Genomic DNA, 16,577 nt, shown 5'->3' with positions numbered 1-16,577 from the left:
CATAGTCAGCACCTCCTACAGGCTTGGGATTTTCCTTCCCACTTCTGCGCATGAGGTCAGCCTTCATGTGCTTCAGGAGAGAGAGAGGGATATACCTCTTCTTTTCAAGTCATACTCCAGGTGATGTCCCCTCACCAGCTCTGGTTGCAGATCAGCTATTCAATTTTTCTTAGTAACAGATACAGATAAAATATCCATGGCTTATGTATTTTCTGTCTCCACTCGCACAACTGGCTTGGGCTGGTTCTCCTTTTATGTTTCTTTTGTGCTTTTCCCATACAAAGCCTTTGGGTTGCATGATAGTCCTCACAGCAGGTCCATATCTGGCTTAAAGCACACTTAACAAATAGAAGTGTGAGCATTCTGCAGCTGCCTATCAGCAGACACCCCAATCAGTAATCATGAAAAGAGGAAAAAGGCTGGCCTCTCCTAAAAGACCTTTTATTGTCTGAACAAAAGAGCCTATGGTCCCCCCCAACCATCTACCAAATGGCAATGCTCAGGCAGAATAAGCAGCAGCTTCTTGCACCAAGAGGAGGTAATTCAAATTTGTAAATGGAGCCCTGCCTCATCTTTCCACATTTCAGTTTCTAGGGCTGTGCCCTCTATCTTCAGGAATATCTACAGTACACTTCTACTATCTGTGAAACAACCTCAGCTCCAACACAAGTAAGCCAGATGATTCCAAAGAGTAACCCATCTGCCTAGATTACTGACACACACAATGCATGCACCACAAAGGTCACACACAATTATACACATAAACATTCCCAGGGATGTTAGCTCTAGGACCTGGGCTAGCTCAAAGCAGTGGAACTTTGCGGAAGCAGACCAGTAGGTCTCAACTCCTATGACATAGGTAGCATGATATGGTTACATCTACTTATTCACAAAATGATGATGATGATCATGATGATGATAAGCGGAATCTTTAGAGCACACAAATACTTCTTGGAGTGCCCCACACTAGTCTAAGCAGCAAGTCAACTATTACAGGATGAAAAGCCATGTTTTTAGTTTATTTTCAAAAATCTGTTCAGAGGTCACAAACATCCCTTAGCCTAGTCAGGGTGTCAATAAATGTATCCTTGCTCAACCCTTGGAAGCTTGGCCCATGAGCAGTTATGCGTATCTTAGGAGACAGGTGTGGAAAGCATTTAATATCAACAAAACAGTAAATAGTTACAACATATCACACAATAAAAATCCAACACCAATTCAGAAAAATAGAAAATATTGTCTTTAAAATGACAAAAATCCAATGTAGGGAACCGGAGATATAAATTTTTAAAGATACAGGGCCAGATGTATTAAAACATTTTGCATTCGCAAATGGTGCAAATTGCAAGATTCTGCCATGTGTGAATACAATATATCCTTTCATAATGCATGAAAGGCATCGTAATCCAATTTTAAGTAATCACAATTTTTAGCGATTCCCTAAAATTGTGATTTCGAATAGGGAATTGCAATTTGTGATTCCCTAAATAGGAAATCGCAAATAGGGAATTCCTATTTGCAAGTTCCTATGAACATGTATCAAGCATTTCCTAAATGCGAACTGGGCTTTTAGGAAATGCAATTACCACCAACTCCAAGTTGGTGGTAACAATGTGCACTTTTTAAAAAATGCATAAAAAATGTTTAAAGTGCCATGTAGCTCACACATGCCCCTAGGGCATGTGTGTGCTCTACATGTACACAATTTTTCGGGGGGGTGTATCAAAGGGGGACTTAGGCCCTCAGCACCCTTGTTTTTGCATTACCTAATTTGCAGATTCCTAATAGGAATTAGCAAATTAGGAAATGCTAAACCTTAGGCCCATAGGAACTCATGAAGTCTAATTCCCTAATAGCAATTCCCTAATAGTGACTGCAAATTTTTAGAAGTTGCTATTAGGGAATCGCTATTTTGTTACATTCCATTTTGCATGACCTAAATAGCGATTTCTTAAAATTCACTATTTAGGTAATGCAAAATGGAACTTTGATACATCTGGCCCCAAAACCAAAAGCACCACTCTGGGACATCTGGTCGCATTCGACCGGGGCAAAGTCAAAATTTGAGGCCAACCGCGATGGAACCCTGCTCGGCTACACTGATCAGGAGGCCTCGGTTAAAGCTTTACCTTCACACTTACACAAGTTGATGCAACCACGATGAAGACCTCTATGATACACTGCGTGGGAGGCCTTAGTCACGTTTTGAAATAAAAAACTTTTTGAAGAAAATTTCCACCTATTAGGACCAAGTCCAAAATTGAGGCTGCCCACAATGAAGCCCTCCTTGGATACACTGCACGGGAGGCTTTGGTCAAATTTTTACTTTTGGACTTAGAAACGCTTTCAGAGTTTTTCTTACACAGTGTTGGATGATCTTCCTCAGCAAGCCGATTTTGATGCGATGTATTGTATTGTATTGTAATAACATTTATATAGCGCTTACTACCCCTGACGAGGCATCAAAGCACTTTTCAGAGAGTAGCACACTACTCCGGAACCCAACAAGAATTAGTGATGGATTAGTATCAGGAAATATGAGTACAGTTTCAGTATTATTAGGAGTTAATTTGAGTCGCAGGTATGAGAGTTTGTTAGTTAGATTGATTAGAGTAATAGAGGGGTGGAGGAGGAAAGAATCCAGAAGTGTTAATTGCGATTATATGGTAATACGATTTAGGCTTGGGATGAGTTAAGGGGGATGGAGGAGGGAAGAGTCTGTGGAAGGGGTTAGGGAGATCATAGTAGCAGTGTGAGATAAATGAGGGCGAATCTAGTAGGGGTGTTTGGGAGGTCATGGTAGTAAAGTGAGGTTTGGGGAGTTAGATGTGGAAGCGGAGGGAAGAGCTTAGGCAGAGTTATTTAGGAGATGAAAGTAGTGGAATGGATTTGGGATGAGTCAGAGTGGGAATGTAGGATAGATTGATAGAGACATTACATATGATGATGGGTTGATAACTGTGATATAAGATGAGAGCAGGGATTCAGTGATATCAAGTATAACAACCCACCCAGGAGCCATGAAATGACCCATGAGCATGCCAAGCACAGAACAACATACACACATACATATGGAAAGTGTCACTTACCCAGTGTACATCTGTTCGTGGCATGTTCCGCTGCAGACTCACATGCCAGGCACACTCCACCATCCAGTGTCATTGCAAAGTGCAATGTCATTGGATTGCCTATCTGCAAGCCCCCGGTCAAATCCTGGAAGTCTGGGGCTCTGGAGCTTTTCAGCAGGATGAACCTGCAAATCGGGCTGGATCATGGTTGTTGTTGGCCCGCTTGACTCTCGACGTCGAGTGGGTCAACTTATGGAGCTTTTCTCCAAAGTTGCTCCGAACTTCTCCAAACTTGTAGATCTTCTTCAAGAAGGACTTTTTGGGTCCTCAAAGTGTCCAGAAATTTACTTCAAGGTTCCAAAGCCCCGAGTTATTCCTTGGAGCTGAAGATTACAGTTCCCAGAATGCAACTAGTCAAACTCCTTAAATGACCACTGGTCAACTGGGCTATTCTCGCAGGACTTGATGCAGGGGAATCTCGTCAGCCCCTTAGTGCCTGTTGCTTACAGGGATTCCCTGGGGTTGTAGAAGTAAGGCAAAGTCCCTTTTCTTGGTTAAGCCCAAGTGTGCAGCTGGCACAGTCCTTCTGAGTGCAGGGTCCAGGAACAGGCCAGGAATCCAGCAGGAAGTCCTTCTCCTTCTTGTCTATTCTTCAAGCAGGAATCAGAAGTGTGGAGCAGCTCTGCCATATTTATCCCTGCTCCTGAGGTTGAAAGCAGGGGGTTGCTCCTGTCCAATCATATGCAGGTCACCACCCTCTTGAGTGACCACACCCTGGGAGGTGTGGCAAAAAGCAATACCAGGGAGCAACATGCCTTCAAACTTCAAGATGGCAAAAATTTGATCTTAGAGTTTAGATCTGACTTGGTTCACCCGCCGGTGTGGCTAAGTCTACCATAACACACTGCTTTCCAGACCCTCTCTTAATCTAATCAGGGGGCAGCAAGCTGTCTGGGGCAGCAGGAAATGGAGGCGGTCCAGTTACTATCCAAAATGTCCTTCCCTCTTCTTACGTACAGTTTGGCTGCTCTCCCCCCATCCTGTTCTACCATCTGCTGAGGCAGTTCTCCTCCCACCAGATGCTTCCTTTGTTTCAGCCCAGGTCACTTCACACCTCATCAAGGCAGCCAGGCTCAGGCTGCCAGAGGCAGACCAATCAGTGGAGGGCACTACAGGAATGAAGTTGGTAACGTTTAGCAAGTGTTCTAAAACTATTTTCCTGTCCAAGTTATATTAAATTCAACAAAAACAAGTTATTGGATTCATGATCAATTTTAACTTGGAACCAAACGTGCTATATTTAGCTCCTTCCTATGGACAATGAGACTTTAATATTTTAAAATAAAGTTTTTCCATGTTTGCCTATGGAGCATATTCACTACAATTAAGAAAAACTAATTTGGCTATGTTCCCTTACCAGGGCTCATAAGACATCTTTTACAAAGCCCCTGCTTATACTTACACTGCACCCAATCTTGGGGACACTTAAAGCATAGCTTAGAGGTGACTTAGATATAAAAATAAGGCATCTTAGGACTTTGGAAGTACTTTTAATTCCAAAGTTGAATTTGGGGATAACTGTAACTTAAAAGCAGGCAGCAAGGCAGGCCTGCCTTTAGAATGACACTGGGCAGTACCGCAGTGCACCTATGAGTGTACTATCTATACTGGGGCCCCTAAACCTACTTGCCCTACTACATACTAGGAACGTATAGGTAGGTTAGTACAGCACTGTACAATTAGCCTAATTTGCATAATCCATTTTACCCAGAGCACTGGCACTGGGACTGATTAGCAGTGCCCAGGGCACAGTCAGAGTCAGTAACCTCCAGCATCAGTCAAAAAGTTTGGGGCTGACCAGGGCAAAAGGGAAGACTTTCCTACAACCACATGGGGGCAGTAAAACTGTATCTTGCACTGCTGACAGTGAAAGATGAGCCAACAGGAAATAGTTATCTTGCTTGCTTGTCTGTCTGCAGTAATTCCATTGATTTTACGCCATTCAGGATAGCTCTGCATTTTATAACTATTGTTTTCCAAGTTGAAGTGAAGACACAAACCTCCTTGAGCCACAGAAACTACAAGCACCAGGAACAACAAGAGTCAGATATTGCTACTGAAATGTCTCAATCAGAGAAACCTACAAAATGGACAAAGAAGAAAAAGAACAAATAACAACAAATCCTAGGCATTATACTGTAGCAAGCACAAATAACTAATACAAAAAAATCTTATAAAATAAAAGTGAAATAAATCATTATACAAAAAATGAAAATAAATAAAAAGACTACTTTTTCCTACCAACAATTTGACATGCAGAACTATCTGGCAGTGTGGGGTGGGGGTATCACAGCATTTGTTAGGATATTTGTAGACATCAGAGTTCATCTCAAAGTCACTGGGGATTATGTGGGCACTCATCTAAATGGGTGCATTAAGAACAGAGGCCCTCAGTATGACATTGGTGGTAAATTCTGAATACTGCTGCTGTGACTGCCGCCAACATACCGCCACGTAGGTGAACATCCATCTGCCAGATAATGACACATACATACAAAACCAACAGAAACCAGCCACAAGCACAAATCTGCCAGACCCAACAAATGCATTAAACTGTCGGAAGTAGCACTCATACCGTTATGCCAACAAAACAACACCCCCCTAATAATGACCCACAAATCACCACAGCAGACATTCAACGGCGGTAAATCATTGGTGGTGCACACCGCCACCAAAAAACAGAACAAGACAACATTGGCCAGAACTAAAAAAACAAACCTGACACAAATACACACATCCCATCCCCCACCATAGCACTATAAAACACATCCCCACAAAAGGCACAAACTTTTGCAAACATGAGAAGACTGCTACACCTTGCCACCTCAGTCCCAGAGACAACTGAACACACATACCACAGCAACCCATACGTCTGTCACACACCAGACAACCCACACCCCACCACATTACACATCACCCTCTGCACAATAAGCACACCACACAACACCAAAGTCCCCACAAAGATACCGGTCATGGTGGAGGAAATAGTCAGGGTAGAGCCACAGCTGTTTGGAGTACAGGTACAGCAGATCTCCATTGTCAGGAAGATGGAGCTATGGTGGAGAATCGTGGACAGGGTGAACACCGTGGGACAATATCCACACAAAAAGGATGACATTCAGAAGAAGTGGAACAACCTACGGGGAAGGTGTGTTTCATTGCAGCAAGGCACCAGCTCGCCATCAGGATGACTGGCAGTGGACTCCCACCTTCTCCCCAACAGCTGACAGCATGGGAGGAGCAATACTGCATCCTGAGGGACTCACTGGAGTAGCCGGAGGGCTCGACACTGGTGAGTCACCATTAAAAACCGACCACCCCATACCTGCATGCCACCTCAGCCCCTCACCCTGACTCCCTTCACGCCACTCCGTACCACACAGTGCTCTACCCCACTCCTTTACCATATCTAAATGTCAACACCTGCATGCCATTCCCACTGCAAGCACATCCCTCACAGCTCTGCATGCACACCCACCACCAATGCACCAAGGCAGAAAATGCCCTCAGTGATGACAGCAGCTCTGGAGGTCTTGACCTGGATGAACTCCCTGGCCCATCTGGGACCACTGGTCAGTCGGCTACCACATCACACAGGCAGTCCATCACAGGGCCCCCACCCCAGACTCAAACACCACAGCAGCCAGCCAATGCCCCCAAACCTCTGTCCCCAGGACACATCAATCAGTAGTGTGCCCACCTGTATAGGGACCTGAGTCCACACCACACAGTCAAGACAATGAGGGTCTCGGTGTCAGTGGGAGTGGACATACTGTTCAGGGGACACAGGCACAGAGGGCCAGGAACAGTCGGAGGGCAGCTGTGTGCCAGGGGGAGGACAGGCCCAGTGAACCGACTGCCCAGGAGGCACTCAAAAATGTCCTGGGGGCATACGAACAATCCCAGGACAGGATGGGTAAGGTGCTCAACATCATGCAAGAGAGAACCAGTGGCTGCAGGGGGAACAACACCAGGTGGTCATGTAACAATTGCTGGTCTTCAATACCACCAGCCAGTTGCCAAGACCAAGACCACCATCAGGAAATGAGCCCCTCCAGAATGTCCCTCTTGTGTGCCACTGTGTCATGTTGTTCACTTTGGACTGCCATTGCTCCTCTTCCTATGGCTCCTTGGACACTGGACCTGTGCTACAAACAGACTGCCCACTACACTGGACTTTTCCAAACCATCACCCTACTTTATTGCGCTTTTAATTGAATAACTTATTTACAAATAAACACCTTTGGACACAACTTGAGTAATAGTGCTTTATCAGAAAGAAATGTACAATGTAAAGAACTGTATTGAACTGCATCATCCTGTGCAAATGTCCTGTAATCTGTGAATCCATCCTACATATGTTTCTCAGCTGTCTGTACATATCACATCAGTACTTTGTTGTAACCACACCAACATCTGCAATAAGGGAAGGCATAGGTGACAATTAATTGGGATGGAAAGGTAGTGACTGGCATTATACTACAGCCACACAGCACATCACTCAAATAGAGAAATGTAAAGATCAACAGTCTTACCTGAGTGTCATTGGAAGCACTGCTGAATGATATGTGTCCTGCTGTCCACATCCTCCTCCTCACTGTCCTCAGTGTCCTCAGTGCCCACTGCTTCCACAGGTGCATTGTCACCCCCCCTCCTCCTGCAGATAGGGCACATGGCATGTGAGGACCAAATTGTGCAGCATGCAGCACACCACCACAATCTGGCAGACCTTCTCAGGGGATTAGCATAGGTATACACCTGTCAAATGGAGGCACCTGAACTTGGCTTTCAGGAGACCGAAGGTGCATTCCACAATCCTCCTGGTACGCCCATGAGCATCATTGTACCTATTCTCAGACCCTGTTCTCGGATTCCTAACAGGTGTCAAGAGCCAGGACAGGTTTGGGTAGCTGGAGTCACCTGGAAGAAATGAGGGACACACATTAGCCATGCACAATGGCATGGGGTATGACTCCTGTAGGCATACACTGACATACTTGGGTGGGGACTCAAGCTCACCTATAGGCCACACTCTGTGCCTCTGTAGTCATGCCATCAGCTGTGGGACAATGCTATTCCTCAAGACAAAGGCATCATGCACAGGTTGAGGATACTTGGCAGTGGCGCAGGAGATGTACTGGTGACAAAGGCACAGCATCTGTTCATTGAGAGAGTGGAAACTCTTCCTAATCCTGTACACGTGTTCATTAGCCCTGGGAGGGACTAAGGCAATATGGGTCCTGTCAATGGCCTCACCCACATGTGGTATGTATCCCATTGCGTAGAATCCAGCCTTCACAGTGGGCAAATCATCAACCTGCGGGAATGCGATGTAGCTGCACATGTGTTTGAGCAAGGCAGCCAAAACCCGTACAAGCTGAATCAAGACATTGGCTGCGACATTCCTGCAGCCAAGCCCACAGTCACCTGGAAAGAACCTGCTGCCAGGAAATGGAGCACTGATAGTATCTGCACAAGAGGGTAAATTACTGTGGTACAATGGATAGCAGATAGAAGATCAGGCTCCAATTGGGCAGAAAGCTCTATTATTGGGGGCCTGGTCAGATGATAAGTGAGTATGATGTGCCTGTCCTCCACTGTAGCCAAGTCAACGAGGGGTCTGTACACCAGTGCTTGCCTCCACCTAGTCCTCCGCAGTGGTTGGTATCTAAGTGTGCCAAAAGTAAAGTGGGTATGACAACAGGACCTAGGGACACACAACATCAGAGTACACAGAGCATGTATGTTTGTTGGACACTAGAATTGTCTAGGTATGGACAGTCGACAACAATGATGCACATTTTATTTCAATGCGTGAGTACTAGCAGTAGAAAATAGCAACTGGCTGTCCTGTATGCAGGGACAGGTGGAAGTGACCTCCCTCCGCTGGCGTTAGACGTCATGGCGGGAGGCGGACCTCACTGCCGTGCAATTCCCATCAGCTAACATGGTTCTCTATGGAGTACAGGTATCAATGATGATCAACGCCGGCGGTGACAGTATTCACCACCATGGCTGTGACGGCCATTTTCTTTCTACCACTTCACTTGATTCCTGACTTTCCACTGGACGACATCTCTACAGTGTGTGCTGTTGTGACCTGTGTGGTACTTGTCATGGCCCATGCAACAGGGGAAAGGGCCTCAGCCTTTATGTTGGAGGAGTTGGTGAGGCTTGTGGATGAGGTCCTACCACTGTATGGGCAGTTGTATGGGCCTCCAGACCAACAGGTGAGAACAGCATGTGTACGTTGCATGCAACATAACTGCATGTATATGTATGTGTTGTGCTAGAGGTATGCAATTTGGGGGTATGGCTACAGGAAATGTGATTGTAGGGGTACGGGTCAAGTGTTTGATGAGAGGCAAATGCAGTATGTAGGCCATATGTGTTACAGACTGGATTGTCTGGTTCATGGTGTCCTTCTGTCTGTCTCCCCTTTGCAGGTCAGTGCCAATCCGAAGAAGGGGTTGTGGCGTGCCAACACCAAAGACTCACGGACCCTGGGAGCCATAATTGACAGAGCACCCACTGCAGGAAACTGTGGGAGGACCTGAGATGCTGGGCAGGGAAGACTGCCAAGGCGCAGCTGGGGATGGCCTCCCAACGAGGGAGTGGTTCCCGTCAGAGCCTGACCCCTCATTCGCCTGCATACTGCTGGTGGCCTACCCAGAGCTGGATGCACTCTTGAGGGCAACACAGCAACTACAAAGGAGTGAGTACAGTGTGTATGGTATCCATTATTTGTTGGCTGGCATGGGATTTGGGTGCAGGGTTCTAGTCAGTGAATGCCCCAATATGCTGGTTTAGACATTCCTGCGTGGTTCTGCTTAGGTATGTAGGGTGGTATGCATATTTGGTATTGCTAGGTAGCTAGCTTGCCATGTCAGAGAGGGCTTAGTTGGTCCCAGTAGGTGTGCAGATGAAAGTGTATCAGTCCTACCTGCTGTAGTTCCTAGTCAATGGTATGCCACTGTGGTCCATACTGCCCATTCTTAGTCCCAGTGAGTGATTGTGATGTGTATGCCATCTGTGTTGTTGATGCTGTGATTGATCCTGTGCTACCTATCTCTCGCCCGATCTCCTTTTTTCATTGTTTCCTTGTGTGCATTAGCATCACCTGACAAAGGAGCAGGGGCACCAGAGAGTGAGGAAGCTGCATACCAATTGACCCAGGAGGCAGAGTTCACTGACGCCGAGGGGACCAGTGGGTTGGAGGGTGAGGGAAGCACCATAGGGGAGACTGGAACTGATACAACTGACTCTGATTCCTCCTCTGATGGAAGCTCCCTCCCTTCTGTCACCCCCATACCAAGCACCGCTCTTCCAGTAGCTCCCCATTGAGTTGCTTGTGCCCGCTCACCCAGGAGGGTGGGCCTCTCCTTCACCCCAGGCACCTCAGGCCCTGCACCCGTTAGCCATGCTATGCTCAGTAAGGAAGCTATTGATCTCCTGAGATCCATCTCTGTAGCTCAGTGAACCATAGTGAATGCCATCTAGGGGCTGGCATTCCAGATGCAGCAATGCAATGCCTACGTGAAAGCCATTCAAGGTGACTTGGCAGCCCTAAAGAGATCGTTTCAGGCTCTGGCCTCCTCTCTGATGGCAGCCAGTGTCCTTGTTTCTTTTGTCCCCCGTCCAACTACATCTTCCCAGTCCCTGTCTCCTGTCTGTAGTAGGCTGGCCTGGCTTATAGTGGGTAGCTGATTGTACTTACACCTTGTGCCAGGTCCAGTTATCCCTTATTAGTAGATTAGTAGTGTTCTAGCAGCTTAGGCTGATAGAGGTAGCTATAGAAGAGCAGCTTAGGCTGAACTAGGAGACATGCAAAGCTCCTACAATACCTCTTATATCATATAGCACTATATCACAAGAAACACAATACTCTGAGTTACTAAAAATAAAGGTGCTTTATTTTAGTGACAATGTGCCAAAAATATCTCAGAGGATATACTCCCTTTGGAGGTAAGTAAAATACACAAAATATACAAACAGACCAAAATCAGGTAAGTAAACAGTTAGAAAAGTAGTGCAAACACTGTAGAACACAATAGAATGCAATAGGAGACAATAGGCCTAGGGGCAACACAAACCATATACTCCAAAAGTGGAATTTCGAACCACGAATGGATCCTAGGCCTAGTGTCGTGTGTAGAGGGTCACTGGGAGTGTAAGAAAACACTAAGGGTGTCCAAGATACCCCACCCCAAGACCCTGAAAAGTAGGAGTAAAGTTACCCTGCGACCCCAGAAAGACAGTAAAGTCGAGATAGGGGATTCTGCAAAGGCAACAACGGACTGCAAAGCACTGAAGATGGATTCCTGGACCGGAGGACCTTTAAAGGAAGGGGACCAAGTCCAAGAGTCATGCAAGTGTCCGGGGGGCAGGAGCCCACTAAACCCCGGATGAAGGTGCAAAAGGGCTGCCTCTGGGTGGAAGAAGCCAAAGATTTTGCAACAACGGAAGGTGCCAGGAACTTCTCCTTTGGTTAGAAGATGTTTCATGGCGTGCTGGAGGATGCAGAGTTGTTTCCACGCAGAAAGACTGCTAACAAGCCTTTGTTGGCAGTTAAAGATAATGGGTGCTGCCCAGGCCCAGGAAGGACCAGGAGGTCGTCCCTTGGAGGAGGAGACAGAGACGATCAGCAACAGAGAGAGCCCATGCAGAAGCAGGCAGCACCCGCAGAAGCACTTGAACAGGTGTTCAAGAAATCTGAGCACGGCGGTCGTCTCCACACAACAAAAGAGGGTCCCACGAAGCCGGTGGTCAACTCAGCGAGTTGAGCAATTCAGGACGGAGTGCTGGGGACCTGGGCTGTGCTGTGCACGGAGGAATCATTGCAAAAGTGCACAGAAGCCCTAGCAGCTGCAGATCACGCAGTATACAGGATTACTGTCCGGCGTGGGGATGCAAGGACTTACCTCCACCAAATTTGGACAGAAGGACCACTTGACTGTCGGGGTCACTTGGATCTAGCTCCTGTGTTACAGGGACCATGCTCGTCAAGATGAGAGGGGACCCAGAGGACCGGTGATGCAGAAGTTTGGTGCCTGCGTTAGCAGGGGGAAGATTCCATTGCCCCACAGGAGATTTCTTCTTGGCTTCCAGTGCAGGGTGAAGGCAGACAGCCCACAGAGCATGCACCACCAGGAAACAGTCGAGAAAGCTGGCAGGATTAGGTGCTACAATGTTGCTGGTAGTCATCTTGCTACTTTGTTGCAGTTTTGCAGGCGTCCTGGAGCAGTCGGCGGTTGATCCTTGGCAGAAGTTGAAGAGGGAGATGCAGAGGAACTCTGGTGAGCTCTTGCATTCTTTATCTGGAGAGAATCCCACAGGTGAGACCCTAATTAGCCCTCAGAGGAGGATTGGCCACCTAACCAGGTAAGCACCTATCAGGAGGGGTCTCTGACATCACCCACTGGCACTGGCCACTCAGAGGCCTCCATTGTGACCTCACACCTCTGCATTCAAAATGGCAGAGGTCTGGGACACACTGGAGGAGCTCTGGGCACCACCCCTGGGGTGGTGATGGACAGGGGAGTGGTCACTCCCCTTTCCTTTGTCCAGATTCGTGCCAGATCCCTGAACCGGTGTAGACTGGCTTATGCAAGGAGGGCATCATCTGTGCCCTTCAAAGCATTTCCAGAGGCTGGGGGAGGCTACTCCTCCCCAGCCCTTAACACCTATTTCCAAAGGGAGAGGGTGTAACACCCTCCCTCAGAGGAAATCCTTTGTTTCCCAGGGGGGCAGAAACCTGTCTGAGGGTTGGCAGCAGCGGTAGCTGCAGAGAAAACCCTGGAGAGTTAGTTTGGCAGTACCCAGGCTCTATGCTGGAGCACTGGGGATGCATAGAATTGTCCCCCCAATACCAGAATGGTATTAGGGGTGACAATTCCATGATCCTAGACATGTTACATGGCCATGTTCGGAGTTACCATTGTGACGCTACATATAGGTATTGACCTATATGTAGTGCACGCGTGTAATGGTGTCCCCACACTCACAAAGTCCGGGGAAATTGCCCTGAACCATGTGGGGGCACCTTGGCTAGTGCCAGGGTGTCCTCACACTAAGTAACTTTGCACCTAACCTTCACTAAGTGAGGGCTAGACATATAGGTGACTTATAAGTTACTTAAGTGCAGTGTAAAATGGCTGTAAACTAACATGGACGTTATTTCACTCAGGCTGCAGTGGCAGTCCTGTGTAAGAATTGTCTGAGCTCCCTGTGGGTGGCAAAAGAAATGCTGCAGCCCATAGGAATATCCTGGAACCCCAATACCCTGGGTACCGAGGCACCATATACTAGGGAATTATAAGGGTGTTCCAGTGTGCCAATCAGAATTGGTGAAAATTATCACTAGCATACAGTGACAATTTAAAAAGCAGAGAGAGCATAAACGCTGAGGTTCTGGTTAGCAGAGCCTCAGTGATACTGTTAGGCACCACACAGGGAACACATATAGGCCACAAACTATGAGCACTGGGGTCCTGGCTAGCAGGGTCCCAGTGACTCATATCAAACACACTGACAAAAATGGTTTCCACTATGAGCACCGGAGTCCTGGCTAGCAGGATCCCAGTGAGACAGTAAAAACACCCTGACATATACCCAGAAATAGGCCAAAAGTGGGGGTAACAAGGCTAGAAAGAGGCTACCTTCCTGCACTGTCCCCACACACATTTCATGCACACATTTAGACAAGCATGAAACCAAAACAACAAACAGGACTCGCACAGATAAAAACAAGCACCACAGCTCAGTCCACAAGCACACACACAGCCAACACATAGATGCACACACATCAGCCACTACCTTCACTGTCTCCCCCTCCTCCCTCACAGTCACATCAGTGCTTACACTTGCATGCATAGCATGAAGAGTCCCAGATCCTGCTACCTGTACAGCCTTGCCCACAGTCACCACAACAGCAGACCTGCAGACATGCACCCCACACACCACATGCACAGTCACCACCACCACCATCACCACCTCATGCTGCACACCCACCTCAATTGCAGACACCACTACAGCATCTATCCACACGTCCTGTTTGTCCTCCCCAACCCTGTCTGCCTCCCTCCAAAGACATACAAACGCTCCCACTCTGACCCCCAACAGCCATCCACCTCACATATGCACACTGTCTATGCACCTGCACCCACCTCCAGCACACCTATTCCTCCAACAACCACTCCCTCTAACTCCACTCCCATACCTCCTCTCACAGCCCACCCCACTGCTCCTAAGAAGCTTTTCCTTAACTGCCTTGAGCCCCCCTAAGGTTACTTCTGCCATTAAGTCAAGAAGGATAGCACTCCGGCCCCCCATGTCCCAAGGCCACTCCTCTGCCCCCAAGACAGAAGTGCAAGGACCCACCCCCTCCCAAACCCAAGCCCAAGGACCCCCCTACCAAGAAAAAACCCCACCCACCCCCTAAAACCCACCGAGGTGCCTGCCTACCATCACCGTGATGCCCCTGCCCAGTGGTGTGATTGGGCTGTCAGAAGTCAAGTTGGGGCCTTGGACATTGCCCTGTGGCTAATGGCTGACATTGGACTGGACAATGGCCCTTTGTATTTAGTTGCCTAGTCCAGCGAACTACAGAGATTGGACCTAAGGTATGTGTCCTGGCTGTCTTTACTTCTGGCTGATGTTGCTTTTGTTTACTCTGCATATTATTTTGGGTGTGTGTGTATGGTGTGTGTTTTATGTGTATGTGTGTCACAATCCCCCTTCCCTTCCTTGTGTGTTAGGCGGCAGGATCGTCTTCATCAACATTGGTGCTCCTAGACGGCCTTTGCGTGGTACAGCAGCATGAAGACTTCCTGTTCTTGTTCCATGGTGGCCGTGGACTCCTCTGTGTCCCTAGAGGTGAGTGTCTCCTTTTATATGATGTGTTTGTGACAGGCTTTTTGTGGCATTGCTAACGCCCCAGAAATCCTGGCGGTCTGTTATGCCATAATATGGTGGGCAGTTCTTGTCTTCCGCTTGCCTATAGATGGCAACTGCACTGGCAGTTGGATTGGTACATTGACTGTCTATGGGAGGGCTAACTGCCATTGTCATAATTTGGTTGTCATTACCGCCGGCCTGGCGACGGTACTACCGCCATCGCCGGTGTGGCGGTCAACAGTCCATTCCCTTCTCTGTAAGATCACCCTGCTGTGACCCATCAGGGCCCAGTGTCTCTTATGTAGTTTCACTTTTCAGTCTGGGGCTTGAATGTGAAAAAAAATCCAGAACCTCCAAATTAACTCATGTGTGGGGTGGTGAACTTCTGCCATCCAGATGCCAGCAAAGCGGAGATAGGTACAACGATGGATGCTGTGATGCTCGGTGGTAGACTCGACGTCCTTGATGTCCTGACCAAGGACTGTCCGACTACACTCTGTGTCTGGTTACCTCACCTGGCACAAGGGGCACATATAAAAGACTGATGAGGTGTAAGTGATGTCCCTATATGACCACAACCTCCCCACCTTGCTCAAAGGGGACACTCTGTGTACCTATGGACTGTCAGTGGCCTCTCCCTCTGCACTGTGTGCTATGTCATGGAATAATGTCAGACCCACTCAACAGGGTCAAAGTGCCTGGTACAACCTTGTCACTACCCCTTGCCTCCTATGCATGACCTGGGAACCAGCCAACAATCTATTGCAGAAAGGCTGCCCAGGGCATCTACTGGTAGCATGAGCACATACCCAGGCACTGGCGGCACAGAGGGCTGGCAGAGCTACCTCAGCATATGGGATGATGCAGAGGAGAGGACATGGCGTGCTCTCCAGACACTGGTGCTGGTTGACATTGGCTGCTCTTATCTGAAGACCCATAACATAAGTCCAGGAGGGACTGTTCTGTTCCAGATATACAGGATAATTACTAGGAATGTAAATGTGATTGGATATGATTTATTGTAATACTTTGGTTTGTCATCAAAATGAATAAATTTTTCACCTTTTACTGTATGTAGGTTTATCTTTTTGATATATCCAGGAAGCCTGAAGAGCCTGAAGGGTAATTTGTGTAGATCCTACTAGGGTTTCCTACAGAAAATAACAACTGAAATAAAAAAATATTGAAATTAAGGTGAAAAATACAGCCATTTTTCTCTACGTTTCACTCTGTAACTTTTTCCTGCAATGTCAGATTTTTTAAAGCAATATACCGTTATGTCTGCTGGATGCTTCTGGTTGTGGGTATAAATAGGGCTTGTAGGTTCATCAAGAACTCTAGGTACCAAGAGTCAATAAATGAGCTGCACCTTGCAGTGGGTTTTCATTCTATACTGGGTATACAGCAAATCATTTGCTGAAATATAAAGAGTGAAACATAGGTATCAAGAAAACCTTTGTATTTCCAAAATGGACACAAGATAAGGTGTTGAGGAGCAGTGGGTATTTGCACATCTCTGAATTCTGGGGTGCCCATACTAGCATGTGAATTACA

Source organism: Pleurodeles waltl, chromosome 5 (genome assembly GCF_031143425.1).
Source record: "Pleurodeles waltl isolate 20211129_DDA chromosome 5, aPleWal1.hap1.20221129, whole genome shotgun sequence".
In the NCBI taxonomy this organism is placed as follows: Eukaryota; Metazoa; Chordata; class Amphibia; order Caudata; family Salamandridae; genus Pleurodeles; species Pleurodeles waltl.
This window is presented reverse-complemented; position numbering follows the sequence as displayed.